Consider the following 10,424-nt stretch of genomic DNA (forward strand, 5'->3'; position numbering starts at 1 on the left):
ATCAGCATGAACTATTAGCCTTGTATGTAATTGTGATGAGGATGAGGGCGTGGCCAGGCCGTGAGGGTGCATGGCCGGTGCTGAGTCAACGATCAATGGGAGAGCAAGATAAAGGGTAGCCAGAGACGCCAGTTCGAGAGAGAGAGAGACACATGCAGCAGCTCTGTGTATGTGTGTTTGTGTGTGTGTGCGTGTGCGGTTTACATTGCCAGGTAGGGTTGCACCAGCTGTGCGTAAGGTCTCATGTAAGTTAGGACGTAAAGTTCACACTTAGGGCTTAGTAACTACTAGTTAGTTTGTAGTTAAGTCTGTGCTTAATTCGGTTGCACTGCCTCTTCTTAATGCAAGACTTAACTAGTAGGTCGTAAGCTCTATGTAAAGTAATGCGTAGTCACATAATATGACGTTTACCTGTATTGATCCAATAAACAGCCTTCAAATTTGTACACAGAAGTATTAAAAATCCGTGAACTTCAATTTAATCTTGTTATGGTTGATGTTCAAACCTTGTTTGCTCACATAACTGTCAGCTTTAATAAATTATATCCCCATTAAAATACGAAACATAATAAAAGTAGATTTGATAAACAGTATATTTGCCCTGTGTAAATAACAATATATAGGAACTGTATCTAAAATAAATAAGGGGTGATAAATAAATGCTAATACAACAGGCTGGAAAAACAGATATTTATTCATATGAATATCCTATTTGAATGTGTTGAAACTTGACACTGGGTGACGCACCCTAAAAACTGCACCGTTTGAACAGTTTCATGCTAAAGAGCAGCTTAAAAGTACGTTTTTTCTCTCTCTCGTAAATGTAAACGAGTGTAAATGTCAACATCATACTGTATGTCGAAATGATTGATGCCTGTCATGCAAAACATGAGCTCATTGATGTCATTAAATATCAGTCTGCTTTTTATTCCAACCGTTACTCCTTGTCGGAGTCTTCCGTAAATATTTACTTCATGCATAGGGTTACGTCCAGCCTAAATTTAATGGTGCAACACTCAAATATTTAGTAGTGCATAAATTGTGACTTAGTGCCCAATTACGCCATAACTAGGCTAAGTTGTAACTTACGTATAGCTGGTGCAACCGGCCCCCGGTTCCCGCCTTCTCCTTGCCCACCTTACCCATTACAGTAATGCATCAATAGCCTTAATTTCAAAGGAATAAGTGTAACAGAGTCAAACTTGAAATGTTGGGTTACATAAGCAACAAAGGCTTTTTATAATGTTGATGATTTTGGCAGTGCTTCTTTAGACCCTCAGAAAAAAAAGACCAGTAGTTTTACTATAGACAGTTCTTTCTTGCCACATGTGCGGGTAAACCAGCATTTTAGTTTCAGTTTGCGTACAGAACAGGTAAACTTAAATACAATTTTTTTTAATTAAACAAAATCAGCACTGACAAATGGCACTGTGAAGGAGCATTTATATGTACATTTTTAAATTTAATTCAATAGGACAATTAAGAACAAATGTTTTTGTCATGGTGTTTTATGAATAGTAAAACACCCAAAAATGAAAATTCTGTCATTTACTCACCCTCATGTTGTTCCGAACCCATATGTTTTTTGTTTTTTATTTGTTTTTTTTATGGAACACAAAAGGTGATGTTTAGTAGTCTCATTTACTATTTTCATTCCATTGTTTTAACATGTAATAAAAGTGAATGGAGATTGAGGCTAACATTCTGCCTAAAATCTCTTTTTGTGTTCCACAGTGTGAACTGCACTTTAAATACTCATTCAAAGGGCAGTTCTGGCACATTTAGCACCTGATTAAACTGGATTGTGAGTTGTTAATGAATAAAACATATAGTTGCACTAAAAATGAAAGCAAAAGTAGCACAACTGTTTTAGTGCATTTGCCCCATTGTGTTACATTTTCAACTGGTTTAAAAATGTCTAACAATTCCATATTGCTCTGTGTTGTGGTTATTAACCATGTCTACACTCTGCTGAGTGGTTGCATTTCCACCCCACACTTTAACCTGTGAGAATTCCAATTCCCCAAGAACAATAATGTGGAGGAAAAATCATCAGTGGGCTTGATGTGGAAAATGTTTTATTCTCTGGAGCTCAGACAGATGTGAATGCATAAATCTGCTTTAGTGCTTTGTATCTGCTAAGAATGCAATCATGCACAAAGACAACATAGAATTAAAAATATAAACACTTACCTCTTATTTGCAGTCAGGAGCATTGTCTGAGAGCTCCGGTTCTCGCTCTATAATTATTACAAATGTACATGTTAAATGGTTAAGTGATAATCAAATTCTAGTGAGTTTTATGCTTGCCTGCAAATAATGGCAGCTCAGGTTGTAGTGTGATGGAAAAGGCCATTAACACAAAACACTTTTTTTCCAAATTGACTGGTGGATGGACTACAAGTTGTATTGGCAGTGAAAATTATGAAATATTATATATGCAATGGACCTCATTAAAATTATATTACAGTTTTAACCTTTCTCGTGCTTTTGAGAAAGACCTTTCTCAAAGCAAACCTTTTTTTATGAACCTGAAGTGTACGCAAAATAAAGTTTTCAAGTTTCCACCCACATTGTAATCAAATTTAATACAGATAGCAAAGAGGAAATGTATGATGTTGCGGGGAAGATAGCAATTTTAGTAAGTTAATGGTTTAAAGATAAGGAGAAACTGCTACATTATTTCATTGCTATTACATTGTAGTTACACAGCATTGTTGAACAGCTCTAGAGACAAACGCAGCAAAAACAGTTCTGAATATCTGACCATCAATCTCTCTCAGCCTTATTTGCCTAGAAATTGCTCCTCTCTCCTTTCCTGTTTGAGATCATCTCTCTCAAGGCTGCCGTCTACTCCAACATATTGACGACTGGTTTGCCTCCCCAGACGAATGCATTAGTAATCTGCAGACGAGGCCATGTGGTGGAGGGGAAGAAAGCATCTCATTGCACTGTGCAAACATCAACAGGCATGTACAATATTCATTGACCTTATCAGAGTAGTGCTCATCAGGGCCTGGGCTCTTATGCCCCTTAGCCTGGCTCCAGCAATCCCGCTCTTCCATATTAGAGTGCTGGTGAGGCCTCCTTATCACCATGGCAATCTGCTGCTCATAAACAATGCAGCAGTCATGGGAGATCCAACTGGACCAGAGGAGACAGAGAGAATGAGGCATGTATAACATGGACTATGAAGCATGTAAGATTCTACACTCACTAATATACATGCACAGATCACATTGTCTGATCCTCAGACAAATCATCGAAAAGAAGGGACAATCTTGCATTATTCCTTTTTTGCTTTGATCCACATATGAAACCAGTTTGGAAGGCTATGTTCACACTGCAGCAGTATACAGTTGTCAGTTCTGTCTGGCATGTTTAATGGTTATGTCATACACAGTTTGGGTATGAAAAAGAGTGACAACTGCATTCTCCAGCTGAAGTGACTCAATACTGAATTTTTAGAGCAAGATCAATTGATATGTGTTGTATAAACATAACTGCAGTCAACATCTAAGTAGTTATCTGTCACATCATGTGTATGGCTGGGCAAGGCTTAGCCTTCCCCTGGCCAGTAAACTGTATCAGTTCCCCCACCTCATATAGCCTTCAAACTTTAACAAACATCTTAACATTTTACAAACTAGCGGGAAGGGAATGCTGACTCTAGATCAGTGGCCGTGACCAAATTCATCATAAAACGTAAATCGCTTGAGTTACTGCGTGGGTTGTCTTTATTTCTGAAAATGAAAATGTAACATTTTAAAACAAATATAAAATAACTTAGTGCAATTCTTACATTAATACATATTTATTAGATTATAGTTGCATTGAAACGAGTGTATCTGCATTTGTAACATTCCATTCCTTGCATCCATTCACATTTAAATCAATAGCCTAAGCGTCCAATCAAACTCGAAATGATCCAGCATGGAGATGACTGAACATATTTTCATCATTGTTCCTTGAGCTTGTGAAGAAGACTCTCTCCACTGGATTTTATTTTAATTTCCAAAACTTTAAATCAACTGCATGACACAAGCCTATACTGTAGGTGCGGGACCACTTTTAATAGCGTATACAGGTCCATGCTGCGATAGCAAAGAGTGCTTACTAAATAGTATTTAATTTGCTATTATGCCAATAAAATAAATTGTGCATATTCTGTATTCTGTAGCCTAATATTGAGTCGCTAAAATAATTAATAAAATGAGTAGCCTACTGGCATCAGTGTAAACAACAATAATTACCATTTATTCATATGGAAGTTTTTGTATGGAGTGTGAACATATACAGTTGGTAGTAGATGCCATTTAATAAAATATGTTGTCTTGAATGCAGGGGTTAAATTGAGATTTCAGAGGTGGTGAACCTTAAAATCGTGTGATTGCTGTTATAACATCCATTCAATTAAAAATATGAGTGTCTAAATATGTATATTCATAGGCCTGTATGTGTCACACTTTTAGTCTATCTCCCTCATGTCTTCCTAGGACTCTTATTTTGAAGTTTTCCCCTGGACTACATCTCCCATAGTTCACTTCCTTCATCACTTCCATCTGCTCCTCATCATCCTCACCTGTATTCCATTCCCTCATTTAGCTCCTTGTGTATAAATACCCTCTAGTTTTGTTCATTCGATTGTCAGTTCTTGAAGTGTTACGTTGTGTTGATGAAGTGTTACATTGTGTTGTTATTTTGTGATGTTAAGCTTTATAGTTTGTTGCACTCCAACGTTTGTTCCACTCCTGCGTTTACTATTAAAACATTGAAAAGTATCTACTCCTGCATCTCCTCTCTTTCACTCCAAGTACCCAACGTTACAGTATGGTATTTCATAGAATATATATATATTATAGCCACTTCCCATTTTGTGAAGCTCAACAACCTTTTGCCGCACATCAGAACTATATTCTTTAGACTAACCCACTGGCTATGTCTCATTTCGAAGGCTGCATGCTAGGTAGGACACGTCCTTTGAAGGCTGCAGTATACTGAGTGTCCTCCTTTAAACAAGCCTCGTTTAAACGAGACGGCCTTTGTAGGACAAATGGAAACGGAATGTAACATGGTTGCTATTACAGCAAGCCACTCTTTAACAAGCGTGAGCGAGAAGGGAACAAAGTCCCTCTGGAAGGGAATGCACGAGGTACATTTTAGGAGAGTTATAGTGATGGAAAGAGAAAAGAAAATAGATTTTACAGGTGTACTTTCAGTCTAATACTTTATTTTAATTATATATTAATATAATTATACATATTAATATATTCTGCACCCATCTACTGAGGTATTTCAACTTGGGAATTAACATTCCTTGCGTTTGAACATCATATTTACGGGCAAATTGGTGTCATTTGTTTTAGACATTTCCGTTGAAGCAAAGAATTGTGGTTTGTGAGTGCCCACAAAGGATACACCTCATGCATCCTCCGAATTCCCGTGAAAGAAGGTCACATTCAAAGGTTGCATTCGAAGTGTCCTATTCGCTTTTCTGAAACGAGACAGCCTCGATGACGTATTCGGCCGACAAATGCGATCTCCGGAGGACGCAGCCTTCCAAACGAGACACAGCCAATGTGATTGATGATTAAGGGAATTTGGCCTGTGTGTTACCTCATATTTATACCCCCTGTGAAACAGGAAGTAATGGCTGAACAATTTTATGTTCCTAGTCACCCAGGTGCACTAAAAATGTAAAATATGAATGGGAATATACTTCAGATATATTTTACTCATAAGAATTTCTAGGGGTGCCAATAATTATGACCAATGTGTTTGGAGAAAAATATTTATTTAATAATGAGATATTTCCCCAATTCAATTGGTTTACTTCAATTAAAGGCTAGATTTTTGTGAATTTTTTGAATGAGAGATCAAAAGTATAAACAACAAAGACATATTTTTCACAGCCTTCTTTGCTCATATTTACCAATGGTGCCAATATTTTTGGCCACTACTGTGTATGTATATATATATATATATTCTCACATGAATCTCTTTGACTGGGGTTCTGTTATATAATTTGTCTGTCATTATTTAACTTAATTGTGAACAGTTTTTGATTTAGTATTTTACATTAAATGACTAATATATATATATATATATATTATTGTTTTTATTTAAATAATGATGTCAGATGTATTTTATGCATTTTATAAAAATCAGATGACTCCTGAAAGAGATTCACTAAAGTACAGGGGTTTCAGTACAGCCACGCACATGGGACGCATCTGAGGGTGTGGCCATGACACCCTTTCCAAAAATGAAACAACAACAACAACAACAAAAAACAAACATTGCAGGTCAATGCACATGTGCAGAATAGCGCTTCTTCCCGCGGGCTTTTCAGATCAGCGATTGACGATGAAGTGTAAACTGTCGTGGAACAGCGATGGACAATCAAGGATAAAACAGGGATATCGGTAACAGAGGCAGACGATTTCGTTAAAGATGTGGTAGCATTTTAACATAAAAAACGAGTAATGATAAATCATCTGTTTTTACCATTTGTGATATATGCATATGAATGCAGCTAAATAGAGTGAACAGACATACTAAAAAGGACAATGTAGACTAAAGTACTGAACCACATTAATGAATATGCTCTGGTTGATGTTTCCCACCAGACTGGCTTCCGTCATCTTTTCAAATGTGTACATCTTCAGAAGAGTACATCACAGGCATAGTTTCCTCAGAAGAAGAGCTGAAAATCCTTCTGTAAAGGATTTCTAGAAAATCCTTCTTGACCACTTTGTATGAAATATGAGCAAGTAAAAACAAGGGAATGTGCAATGATAAGTATTAAATGCCTTTAATTTTCTTTTATTTATTATTTCCTGGTGACAGGTCTGATGACAGTCAAAAAAAACTAAAAGTGACTCCCCGATTTCTATGGAAAGTGGAAGACTATTCAGATCACATTCCTCTTTCTGTGAAGATTGATATATGCTTGCCAGCATGAAAAAAAAAAAAAAAAAAAAAAGACACCCAAAAGAGATGATTTGGTATGTTCCAAAGTCTTAACACATTTTCATGAGCTTAATGTATGTTGTGTGAAAGTGGCAAATTTACTACTAGACAAAAGTTTAGGCACACCTGTTTTTATTTTATTTTTATTAGTACTATTTTTTACATTTTAGATTAATATTGAAGACACAAATGGAAGTATAGAATTATGTAGTGACCAAAAAATAAATAAATAAATAAATAAATAAATAAAAATAAAAATAAAAAAATAAACAAATAAAAATTATGTACCCTTTGTCTAGATTCCAGCTCTGCACACACTGTTCATTCACAAGCAATGTAATGAGGCTCATCCTGATATGCATTTTAAACCTTGTTGACTACTTTTCCTAATCTATCTGGTGCAAATCCTCCATTTCGAAAAATGATTTAAAAAAAGTTTAGTTTTGTAAAGAATACAGTTAAAATACACTACAAAACAAATTTCAAGAGTTAATGTATAAACGTTTAGTTCGGAAGGTTTTTAAGAACACGTGAAACAAAATCAGTTAGCAGGGTACCCACGGTCATGGAAACCCTGGAAATATAAAGGAATTTTGAAATTGTGATTTCCAGGCTTTAATAAAAAATAAAAAAAAAAGCACAAAAAAAAAAAAAAAAAGCATGTCCTGTAGCGAATATGACATTTCAGGATATGCATTTCTCTGACAGGGCTTAACATTAAGTTTTCATGGTTGATGTCCCAGGCAGGTCAGTAGTTCATACATCAGTTATTTTAAATTTTCAGCACATTCTTACTGATGACTCTAAGAATAACAAAAATTATTCTCACAGTTTCAACAAATACTTAATTATGTTAGCCAGCTAGATAATGTTACCTTGGGGATAATTAAAAAATAAGCAGATTTTGCAACAAGTTCAACACATTATGGAAATCCATATGTTTATATTGGAAGACACAGAAACACATTTACAAGATCAACGAATGCAACACTTAGCAAAAACGCAGCAGTGACAGTTCCCTCAACCAGCCTAAAACTCTCAAACTAGCCCTGGGCTAGTGGTCCATACTAATTGTTGAGCCCTTTCTGAAATATTACATCAGCTAAATTGCTCTTTGTGAGTGTATTCACTTAAAAAAATATTTTTAAATACTCCTTAACCAGTAATCACAAATGACATAAAAATGTCATGGGAATTAATTTGTCAAAAGGTCAGTCAATTGTGTCCAAACTTTTGTCAGGTAGTAAAAATACTTCCAGAATTTATTGGATCCAATGTAAATGGGTGCTTAACTTTTGAGATAAAGTTGGAAGAATAAGTGAAAGAATAAAAAGCACATCTGCTATAGCATATATGCTATATGACAATGTTTGTTCAGTCCCAAATTAATATTTGTGGCCTGAATTAGTGCCTGGCCCTAGAAATAAAAAGTAGTTTAAGATTTATTGGCTCTCAATCTGCAGCATACTGAACGTGAATATATCAGCTGAAGAAGATTTCACATTCAAAGCAGCAAAAAAGTCGAATGCCCAGCAAAACTATATGTCAGATATATATTAAGGTAAATATGACATTGTCATGGACCATAATGAATGCACACAATATGTAATGTTATACATAGAGACAGGAATTACCCATATTTCAAAAGAGATTCAGGTGTGCCAAAACAAAGGTCAATTCTCATTTAAATTTGTGCACACTATTAAGGTCATTTCTAATATTTAATATTTAGAATACAAATATCTGCTCAACTTTGTGCAGTGGCTCTCAGATGGTTTTGCTTAAGGGCCCAGTTTATACATTTGACATCAAGTGGTGGTGTATCATCCTGACTACATTAGGTTACATCAACCAAAGTAATTTTAAGGGTACGATCATGGTAGGGGTGGGCGATATGACTAAAATCTTATGATATGAGTCATTTTATTTCACGATAATGATATATATCACGACATAGTTAAATTTTTCAGAAAATACAATAAAAATTGGTTTATATATTAAATATCCATATTGCAATGCATATTTTCCGATAATCCAGTCAGTGAATTAAATACTTTAAAAACTAAAATTAAACTTTCTCTAAACATAGTTTTAAAATCAATTATAATGCTAAATTATGTATAATGCCACATTTCAGTCTGGAGTTGTTGACCATGTCTGTTGTTGAGTCTCATGTGAAGTACTGACCACTGAACGATTCATAAACGCCACAAATATCATAGTTAAACTGAACTCTTTGATCATGTTTTATTTGTATAGCGGTTTTCACAATTGACATCATTTCAAAGTAACTTTACAGAAAATCAAGTTGTAAAGTCTTAGAAGTCTTACATTTTATATTTATCAGTTTCATTAAAAAAAAAACATTGTCAGAGATAAAGTTATTTGAAACATTTTGTCTTCCCTTTTAAAAGTTAATAAGCCTTATTTACTTTGCTTTTCTAAATATGCTCAATTATGTGGTTAGTTTCATTAGGGGTTCAAGCCCGAAGTGCTGAAACCCTATTGTATTTGTTAGGATTTTTTTATTACGGGTTCAAGCCGAAGGGCTGAAACCCTTTTGTATTTGTTAGGATTATTATTATTATTATTATTATTATTATTATTATTAGGGTTTGAAGCCCGAAATGTTGAAGCCCTATTGTATTGTTAGGATTTTTATTAATATTAGGGGTCAAGCACCGAAGGTGCATAGGCATCTATTGTGTTTGTTAGTGTTCTTTTTAGGGGCCAAGCACCAAAGGTGCCTAGGCACCTATTGTTTCTGTTAGTGTTCTTTTTATTATTATTATTAGGGGTTCAAGCCCGAAGGGCTGAAACCCTATTGTATTTGTTAGGATTTTTAGGGCCCAAGCACTGATAGTGCCTATTGTTCTTCTAAGGATTATTATTAGGGCCCAAGCACTGAAAGTGCAGAGACACTATTGTTCTTCTAAGGATTATGAATAGGGCCCAAGCACTGAAAGTGCGGAGGCCCTATTGTTCTTCTAAGGATTATTAGGTCCCAAGCACTGAAAGTGCAGAGACCCTATTGTTCTTCTAAGGATAATTTTTTTATTTAGGCCCAAGGCACTGAAAGTGCAGAGCCCATATTGTTCATCTAAGGATTATTATTATTATTATTATTATTAGGGGTTCAAGCCCAAAGGGCTGAAACCCTATTGTATTTGTTAGGATTTTTAGGGCCCTAGCACTGAAAGTGCGGAGACCCTATTGTTCTTCTAAGGATTATCATTAGGCTCCAAGCACTGAAAGTGCGTAGTAATTATTGTTCTTCTAAGGATTATTATTAGAGCCCAAGTACTGAAAGTGCGGAGGGTCTATTGTTCCTCTAAGGAGTATTAGGGCCCAAGCACTGAAAGTGCATAGGCTCTATTGTTCTTCTAAGGATTATTCTTTATTTAGGGCCAAGGCACTGAAAGTGCAGAAGCCATATTGTTCATCTAAGGATT

The sequence above is a fragment of the Myxocyprinus asiaticus genome, chromosome 32, assembly GCF_019703515.2.
Source record: "Myxocyprinus asiaticus isolate MX2 ecotype Aquarium Trade chromosome 32, UBuf_Myxa_2, whole genome shotgun sequence".
NCBI lineage: Eukaryota > Metazoa > Chordata > Actinopteri > Cypriniformes > Catostomidae > Myxocyprinus > Myxocyprinus asiaticus.